This window comes from Lathyrus oleraceus, chromosome 5 (genome assembly GCF_024323335.1).
Source record: "Lathyrus oleraceus cultivar Zhongwan6 chromosome 5, CAAS_Psat_ZW6_1.0, whole genome shotgun sequence".
In the NCBI taxonomy this organism is placed as follows: domain Eukaryota; kingdom Viridiplantae; phylum Streptophyta; class Magnoliopsida; order Fabales; family Fabaceae; genus Lathyrus; species Lathyrus oleraceus.
Genome location: NC_066583.1, coordinates 296,927,814 through 296,937,863, shown reverse-complemented (window position 1 = coordinate 296,937,863; position 10,050 = coordinate 296,927,814). Strand labels below are relative to the sequence as shown.

The window sequence follows — 10,050 nt, the reverse complement described above, 5'->3', positions numbered from 1 at the left end:
AAGCCCAGCGATTGACATTCGGTTTCCATGTTTGCCTGTTTGTGTGGAGTCTGACGTAAGTTCAGCGATTGGCAGTCGGTTTCCTGTGTGGGTTTTGTTTGGCATGCGTTAGCCGAGCTACGAGTGCTCTGATTCTTCTCTGGTCAGAGAAGATACGTATGCATAGGATGCGACATCCTAGCGAGCACGTTTCCCCTGCCCCGAACTACGTCGACTTTGATGTATGTGCGTGACAGACTACGTAGGCCCAGGATGCGATATCCTACCGAGTCCCGTTTCTTTGTCCTTCTGTGTTTCCTTCCAGCCTTGTGCAGTGTTTGAGCAGTTTTTAGCAACCTTCCTTTCTTTTGTGCGTGGATCCCGTCGAGTACGACGGATGCGGAGGGGTGCTAATACCTTCCCTTCGCATAACCGACTCCCGATCCCATCTCTCTCTGGTCGCGAGACCATGTCTTTTCCAGGTTTACTTCGAGCGTTTCCTTTCCCTCTTTTGGGATAAATAATGCACGGTGGCGGCTCTGTTGTTTCGTTTTCCCGACGGTTTTTTCGCGTAATACGACAGGGAGTTCTAGTCGAAGATGCCTTTATCAGAGGGTCAAGATGCTTCAAGGACTTAGAAATATTTCTAAGTAGTTTAAGGCATTTTTTTACAGAAGCGTCACATGATAGGGTTCGATGAGAGATTTAAATTCAAATAAAGAGGGAACTTTTGTTCTTACCTGAATTGCTAAAGATACACGTGGAGCATAGTGGATAGTTGCATCCATGCAAAGCGCCATTTGTCTCGATATGGTAGAAAGGCTGTTAGAAACGGTTATTTCCAGTAGTATAAATAAAAGGTCTTAGTACTAGGATCGGAGGTGTTCAAAGTGTGTACAAAATTTGTAAAATTTACCAAGTATCCGTGTGTAGAGAAACAGTAAATTGAGAAATGTATGTTTGATTTACACCATTGTCAATTACTTTGAAGTAATTAAATTCATCTTTTATTTCAAGAAATATCTCTTTACTTAAAAGATTTATCTTTGTTGTCATTTACCCTAGCCTTTACAACACTTTCTTCACTTTACACTGTTTGTCTTTCTTTTTTGAGTATTTTTATGAATTACTATTATTGCAAACACTATCGAAGTGCTTATGTTTATTAGAATTCACTTTAGCAAATAATTAACACATATCCTAGGATCAATCTGATCGATCCTGTAAGTTACAAAATTTAGTAATTTGGAAGATCAGTGGTTGTTTATCAATTTTCACGGTAAACAAATTCGCACACCTGGTGGGACAGTGCTAACGATTTTAGAAAAGTGAAATTTTATTTTGATTTATTTCTGGTTATTCAATCATCTTCTCCCATTCGAAAGAATTCGTTGTATGTTATTAAGGAGTGGTAAAGTTGTCACAACCAACGAACACAGACCATATGGAAGATCCACTAGGAGAATGGCGAATTTAAATGCGCCAAATAACCAAAATTATCAAAATCCATCAATCAGCAATGTACCACCCCCTTCTTCTTCGATAGGGGCGAACACGTCAACAATGCACGTGTCTGAACCGGTACCATCTCTGGCAAGTTCGATGCCTACACATTCGATTTCCCATACTGTACCTATTTTGACTTACATTGGGCCTAGGGGGACTCCTCAATCCCCCCCCCCCCCCCCCCCGCGTCGATTGGAAATGTTCTAAACAGGCCTTAAATACCCCATGGTTTCTCTATACCCTTTGGTGGTCAAGAACAACCATATGGAATGCCAATTTCAGTGATGGCAAGTTTACATAACGCTGGCTCGACATTTTCAGAACCAGTGGTCAACATAACCTCCCCATTACAAGGGTCGGGATCTGGGGTTAACGTGGATTGAAATAACAAACCTTCAGGCTTGGGATACCAAACACAAATACCCAGCCTTACCAATAATTCTGCAGTAGTGTGGACACAACAGATGGACGAAAGTAACCATGATATGGTCCAAATGCTTACCCAAACATTGACCACCATATTGAATCCTTTGATTTAAAATACAGAATAATTGAGTCAACAAAAGACATTGCAAATGGCGTGGATGTCTGACTTCTTAGGTGTGCCACAACCTCATTGACATCCTTCGAGGGATTGGATAAGGGAAAACTAGAGGGTGACCCTCGAAGAAGGCCCTACTATTAACCAAATTCCACAAAATCAACTGCAACCAGAGATGGTAAATCAGGGAGTAGGAGTCGAACCCTCTAGGTCTGAACCACAAATCCCCAATGAGAGAGAGCCAAGGATAGTAATGGCAAATAGAACCAAAATGATGATAATGTCACACGGCAAATTCGACATAATGATATGGCAGCAGATAACAATCTGGCAGCCATGATCGAAAGGATTATGGTTCAAAATAGGGTAAACTTTGGCCTTCGAAGGCCAAATTATACATCACCTTTGTCGGAATATATCCTACAGACAGAAACACCCCTAGAACAAAAATCCCCAAATTCACTAAGTTTTTTGGGGATACTACTGAATCCACTCTCGAAGATGTGGCTAGATATTTAATAGAGGCAAGACACATTTCGAACAACGAAAACCTTACGATAAAATATTTCCCAAGTTCTCTCACAAAGAATTCCTTCACGTGGTTCACCACCTTGCCATAAAATTCAATTCATACTTGGAATCAGCTAGAGAGAATGTTCCCTGAGCAGTTTTATATGGGACAAACAAAGGTAAGTCTAAAGGAATTATCCAGTATTAAATGAAAGTTCACTGAGCCAATTGATGACTATCTGAATAGATTTATACTACTCAAAGATAGGTGTTTTACGCAGGTACCAGAGCATGAATTGGTCGAAATTGTCGTTGGGGGCCTTGACTATTCTATTAGGAAAAAGTTAGACACTCATCATTTGAGAGATATGGCCCAACTGGCTGATAGGGTTCGACTGTTAGAACGCTTGAAGGAAGAAAAGGATATAGAAAATAAGACTAAGGTAGTAGCATACATTAATTTCAGTAATGATGAAGAAGGATCCTATAATGGGCCTTTAGACTTCGACGAAAATGAAATCGACCTTGCTGAGTTGAAGCAAGGGCCGCCTTACGCTTGTAAGGTCTTGGCACCGTCGAATGGAAAAAACCCTATTGAACCAGAAAATAATGATAAATTCCCTAAGAAAATTTACACTTTCGACGTGTCATACCCTGATTTTGGTCTTGAATTTTTTTCATTTTTTCATTTTTTATTTGGCACTTGGCCTAAAGTTCATTTGCATCCATTCATGACCAAAGGCAACCGTCCATTCCCAAATCCATAATTTGTGATAAACATTGGTTATTATTTAGCTTTTTGATCATGGTGCTTTGTGATTACAAAATGGATTTTAGTTATTTGATTTTAATTTTCAATTTTAATTTAATTTCAAAGTAAATCTAATTCCAAATTTCAAGTTAATCTTAATTGTGTTTTACTAATGATTCAAACTCTAATTGATTTTAATTTCCAAATAAATGTTAGAGTTGATATCCAAGTAATTTTAACAAATTATAGATTAATTTGATTTTAATTGGTTTTATTTGGTTTTTTTGATTTTTTATTGACATTTTGATTAGTCTCAGATTATTTCTAAAATCCATATCCATTTTTATAACCAAACATGATCCATCTTCCATCCATAGTTCATCTCAAATCAAAATAGCACATACACACATTTCATAACATTCAATAATATTTAGCTTTCAAGCATTTCCAAAACCATATTCATACATACATGTTTCTCCCAAATGCACGTCCATTTTTACAACAGTAAACCATATTTCACCAAGTAAAAGCATCCTAATTACAAACCATGACTCATTCAAACCAAAGCCATTGCGTCATTTCATGGACCTTTGATTACAATGTTTGAAACGAAATGCAAAATTCAAACCAACACATTCACATTTCAAAGCTGCTACAACCTTGGGCAATCCCCGAAATTATAGCGGATTCTCATTTGTTACATCCAATTTTCAAATTCACAAAATAGAACCTTCATGACAATACAACACACAAAAAGCTAACACAAATGATCCTAAATCTAGCAACTTTGCCGCCTACCAAATTCAGAGTTACTAATCCTAACCATGGCCATGCTCAACAAGCCGTTTACGAGCCAAAACCAGTTTGCAATGCATCAATCTAATCAATCACGAGCCTATCATAAATTCTGCTCTATTCGGGGAGCCAACATGCTGCAGAACAACATTGCCCACTAGTTGTATGCTGGTGCCGGTCTGCAATGCGTAACAACCGGATCAGGACCGCAGAGATGGCATAATCTGCAACAAAGCAAGGAAATGTAGTCACAATTCGTTCACTAATCAACCAATAATCCATTTCATATAACTGCTAACAATATTAACAATAATATATAGCATAACAATAATAGATTAACATGACTGAAAGTTCTGCTATAACAACCTACCAAATCGATCAAAGAAGCGAAATGTCAAAATAAATATTCAAGCAAGGCTTACTTCAAGAGTTTTCAAGTCAAGTTTCAGATGAAATAGATCGGTTAGATACCTTGTGCAAAACACTTGGGCATGCATTGCAATTTGGTTTGCTTTTGTGCAGAAGACATGCATTTATCACAGTTCATGTCCAAATCTCATAAGCAAACTGCATCAGATATGTTAAGTTTGATTCCATCTCTTCAAGATGTTGTCAAAAATCAAGGAGCAGCAAGAGGTTGTTACTGATACGTTTATGGCAAAAAAGAAGACTGTGTAGATATTGGGAAGAGACTGAAAAATGCAGAATAATGATTTCCTCCATTTTCCTTGCTGCCGGCTGAATGTTCAGATTATAGGATGGAACCGAATCATACAGGTCCTAGCATGAGCAACAAGTTTATTTTGATTGGCTTGAAGGGGTTTTCTAAGCTAAGTCACCTGATTAAGATAGCTCAAGACAACAACATAGCTAGCAAGTTTGTTGAAGCAGACTTCCGGACTACAACGTTCTTCGCCACAAGCCGAAATGCTTATAGAAATTATCGGAAGGAGAGTGGAGCAGCATCCCAAAAATCCAAAAGAAAACAACTGCCAAGAAGGGAAAGTAAACTTTGATGCAGTACATTAAATTACTTTTGGACAGGTTCCTGTAAATTACCTGCATGATACTCACAAAAATAGCCATTTTATTACAACCCTGTTTTGTTTTCCAGCACATCACAGCAGTCCATGTTTCGGTTACAAAAGCCGTAGCAGAAATTGAAAAGAACATAACAGGATCCAGAAAAAACTCACCTTAACCTCTTGAACTAGTTTGGTTCCTCCAAATCCGCAACAAAAAACAATAAACTCAGCATATGCCTCTCACTGCAGCACTCGATGTTACGTGTTTTTGATCGGATCCTTCTAACTTTCCATTTCCAAAAGATAAGTCGTGGATGATTCAGCGTGTTTCTTTTACTTGCATCTCTTTAGATAAAGGACCTTCACCCATTGATAGCCGGCATCTAAACAGACCTCAAACCTGCAGGTTTTGGTTTCCAAGCAAACAAAACAAATTGTACATCAGTTCAATAATAATGTTAAACCAGATCATGTAACAATGGTGGCAGTTTTAATAGCTTGTATTCATTCCAGTCTTGTAGCACAAGGGCAATTGCTATTTAGGCAAATGATAGAAGTCTACGCAAATAAATTCAAGGATTAAGCACCATTCTTGTTTAGACCATCTCTTTGGAAGAACTGGTCTCATTGACAAAGCAAAGGAGTTTGGAAGTACAGGATTACATATGTATGGCTACCGTCATACTAAGACCCACCGGAGTCATTTCAAGACGGTTAAATTCTTAAACTGACTATTGTGCTTCAGCCTCATCGAGATACAAGCCAATCACCTGTTATTAAAATCAACCGGCGGCCAATGCAATTTTGTGCAGAATTCCAAACTTGACAAACCTGCAGCAGAAAGAAATGAAGGTAAAGCCTGTCAATCTAACAGAGCAATCTTATGCCGGTAGGAATATAGAATCAATAGAGGAAGGAGCTGTTGGTATTATGCAGGCAACACCTGTTACAACTAGAGAGAAAGAGCTGCATTTGCAGGTGACTCAACTCCAACAGAGCACCGGAAGCCTTGTCGACGAATTGCGGAGACAAAAGATGAAAAATGTTCGGTTAGAGAGACAGTTGAGCAGTGTGAACAACAAAATTGAAAAATGAAGAACAAGATGATGAGATTTATCATGGTTTGATTAATCTTGGGGGATAGGTGCATATCTTATTACCATGTATGAACGTGTGGTTGCGGCAGACAACAGTTTTTGAGATGCTATTCCTTGAGTCAACCTGCCAATTCAAACCACGAGTCAGCATAGCATAACAACCCAAATATATTAATGCACTAGTAGCAGCCTAACGGCAGGGAGTCATGATCACAAGATTGCATCTCAAATTCATGGCATACTTAATAAAGTGAAGACTGAAATTACCTGAGGAATCAAAAAGAAGGAAATGCGGGAGGCAAACTAGTACATTGTGATGGACTGCTCGATCTGTGTGTGCAGCTGTGGAGATAATGGAGTCACACCATCAAGGCCATGAAAATCGAAGCTATCCATGAATGTTCAAATTTTCACTGCAGTAAAAGATAAAGTAATTAGCCAAGGCAGTTAAAATTCGAAAACCCAAAAATGGAATAGAGACAAAAAACAAAGAAGAAAGCATGAGCTCAGAATACCGTTTTCGAATCTGGCATCAAAGAGACCAATCCGATTCTGAGCACATCAAAAGGAGTTTGCAGAGATACTCTTTGAGCTCCACCATACCAAATCAAAAACCCTAAATTTGTGAAACATAAATAGAGAAGGGATCAGTGAGAAAGGAAAGGAGGCGATTGGAGGCGGAAGTGAAAAACCCCACAAAAAGAACCCTAATCCCCAAATCAAAAGAAAATCGGTATTGAAAGAGGAGAAGGAAGAAGATTTAAGCTCACCTGATCCGTCGTCGTCGCCGAAGGTGAGATTTCCACTTGACTTCTCTCTTTGAAGCCACGGATTTGCGCTCTCTTTGGCTAATGTTGTTGAGCGTCTGAGTGAGCGAGGTTGAGCGATGGGTGAGCGTTGATGAGCGATTTTGAGAGCAGAGAGAGATTTCGTTTGAGAGAGTTTTGAGGTAGAGAGATTCTGAGATTGAGATTTGGGAGGAGGACGATGAGTTTCGAAATTCGTTTGCGTCCTCCATTTTCATTTCTTTTTTTATTATTATCATTTGCTCTTTAATTAAACATTATAAGACAGACCATTTAACTCCATTTAAGTGACCCTTTAGTGTTCCCAGTGGACATTAACGTTGGTGTTTAACAATGATTCCATTTTTTTTACTATTCCCAACTCACTAGCCTCTAGAACCCAACAGCCAAGCGGCTGGGTTTAATTATGGTAGTCCAACAGATTTCTTTTTTTATTAGTTTTTTTATTTTAATTCTAATTTTTAATCTATCTTGATTTATTTATCCAAATTAGCATTAAAATAATAACTAGTCATAAGTGGCCTGGTGGAGAGGGGTGGTTTCTATGGTCTTTAGTGGAGTGGGTTCGATACCCATGTGTAGTATTTTATTTCTTTTAACATTTTTTTATGTTTATGTTTTATTATATTCATAGTTTCATTATCATAACATAGATTTGTTTTCTTTTAATTTCATCATTCATTCAAAGCCGCTTTAAACTTTTAAAATCATTTTTCTCGATTCAATGTCGAGCTCATTTCCACACCCTTGTAAGTCGATTGCTTTTAAGCATCGCCATCAACCTCACATAGCTTACTCTTAGGCTTTCTTACAATGAGCCGGTTCTCTTGCACTTACACTCATGCATTGCATTATTTGTTGTTTGGGCCCGATTTAATTATTTCATGATTTTTAATCCCCATTTGACAAAATGTACCCCACTCCCCCGATGTGTAATAATCTTGTACTATTTCATTTCTTTATTTGTTTGACTATTTAGTTAGATACTAATACAAGAATAAAATCAACCATTTCCAAAAAAAAAATTCAAAAATATGACTCGATCCAACGTCGAGTATTTTCTCAATAAACAAACCAATCCATTTCTCCATCCTATTCTATTCCATTTCTTTCAAACTTTCACCAAACACTTGATTCAACGTCAAGCCATTTTTTCTGATAAAAAACTCAAAAAAATATTAATTTATAGTTAAGACTTTTTCAATAAGATGGAAGTGGAACGTGGTGTATACCGCGCACTCCTGAGACTAGGATTCGAGATGTATATCTCGCCAATCCTAGCTCTCGCCATCATCCAAATTTATCCACTTTGTTTTCTCTCAAACACTCATTCAAATTTCTCTTAAACGTCCATCAATACTTGATCTAGGGTCAAGTCATTTTCACAACAAAAACCAAAATACCTAATTCTTAGTTAACACTTTTCAAATAAAGGTGGAAATGGAACATGGTGTATACCATGCACTCCTGAGGTTAAGATTCGAGACGTATGCCTCGCCAATCTTAACTCTCGCCATCGTCTAAAATTGTCAATGTGGTTTCGTCAAACCCTTTCTCAATCAAATCTAAGATACCTAAATCTTATTTAACACTTTTTCAATAAAGGTGGAAATGGAACATGGTGTATACCATGCACTCCTGAGGTTAAGATTCGAGACGTATGCCTCGCCAATCTTAACTCTCGCCATCGTCTAAAATTGTCAATGTGGTTTCGTCAAACCCTTTCTCAATCAAATCTAAGATACCTAAATCTTATTTAACACTTTTTCAATAAAGGTGGAAATGGAACATGGTGTATACCATGCACTCCTGAGGTTAAGATTCGAGACGTATGCCTCGCCAATCTTAACTCTCGCCATCGTCTAAAATTGTCAATGTGGTTTCGTCAAACCCTTTCTCAATCAAATCTAAGATACCTAAATCTTATTTAACACTTTTTCAATAAAGGTGGAAATGGAACATGGTGTATACCATGCACTCCTGAGACTAGGATTCGAGACGTATGCCTCGCCTATCTTAGTTCTCGCCATCGTCTAAAATTATCAATGCGGTTTCTTCAAACCCTTTCTCAATCAAATTCCAAAATACTTAATTCCTATCTTAACCTCTTTCAATAAAGATGGAAATGGAACATGGTGTATACCATGCACTTCTGAGGCTAGGATTCGAGATGTATATCTCGCTCATCCAAGTTCTCGCCATCACTCAAAATACATCCAACCGATCAAACTTTTTCTCGCCGCCGTGCGATTAATCAAAAACCTTTTTCATAAACGAAAGATATATTGTCTTAAGTGATACAAAACAATGTTTCGGCCATGATTGTTGAGTAGAGATAAATGACGCTTTTCCGAATGTAGATTTATAAATCCGTTCGATGTGTGGTATACGTCCACTCCTCATCTGTTTTGGGTAAAACAATGTTTTCGTCGATTAATACAGTATAGCTTTCGCTAAAATCGACCAACAAACAAACATTTTTCTAACCAGAACTACGTAAGCCTTGATTTCTCTTTTGAGATACGTAGGAGCAGGATTCGTAAATCTTGTCAGGCCCACTAATAAAAAACTTAGGTTAGGTCCTTCGTTAAAAAAATCCAAAAACATTTCTTCCCTCTTATATTCTTTCTTTCCCACCTAATAAATTGAAAAGCCTAACATTTTAACTAACACTAGCGCACACAACTGACCTAATGGTTCCCGTTGAGTACAACGGACGTGAGGGGTGCTAATACCTTCCCCTTGCGTAATCGACTCCCGAACCCTGATATTGGTTGCGATGACCATATCTTATCCTTTCTTTTGTCCTGGGTTTTATCGATATTTCCCCTTTCCTTTTTAGGAATAAATAAAGTTCGGTGGCGACTCTGTTTAGTCCATCATTGTGAGCGTGCGATCGCGCTTCGCTTTGAGGTCGTATCCCCATTTTTTCGAGGTGCGACACATGGCGACTCTGCTGGGGAGGACAGTCCAATCCCTAAGTGAGTCAAGCCTAGTTAGGACGTTTGTATGCCTTTGTTTGTTTAATTGTGTGGCTTTT

At 38.2% G+C, this 10,050-nt stretch overlaps 1 long non-coding RNA gene across 1 annotated transcript; it reads right to left on the bottom strand.

Annotated features, from left to right (window-relative positions):
* Window positions 1–3,839: 3,839 nt before the first annotated feature.
* Window positions 3,840–4,996, bottom strand: LOC127084083 (uncharacterized). The gene is made up of 2 exons (XR_007788617.1): window positions 4,554–4,996; window positions 3,840–4,306 (listed from the first exon to the last, which is right to left on the bottom strand). It is a non-coding gene; the product is annotated as an uncharacterized LOC127084083 (long non-coding RNA).
* Window positions 4,997–10,050: the final 5,054 nt, after the last annotated feature.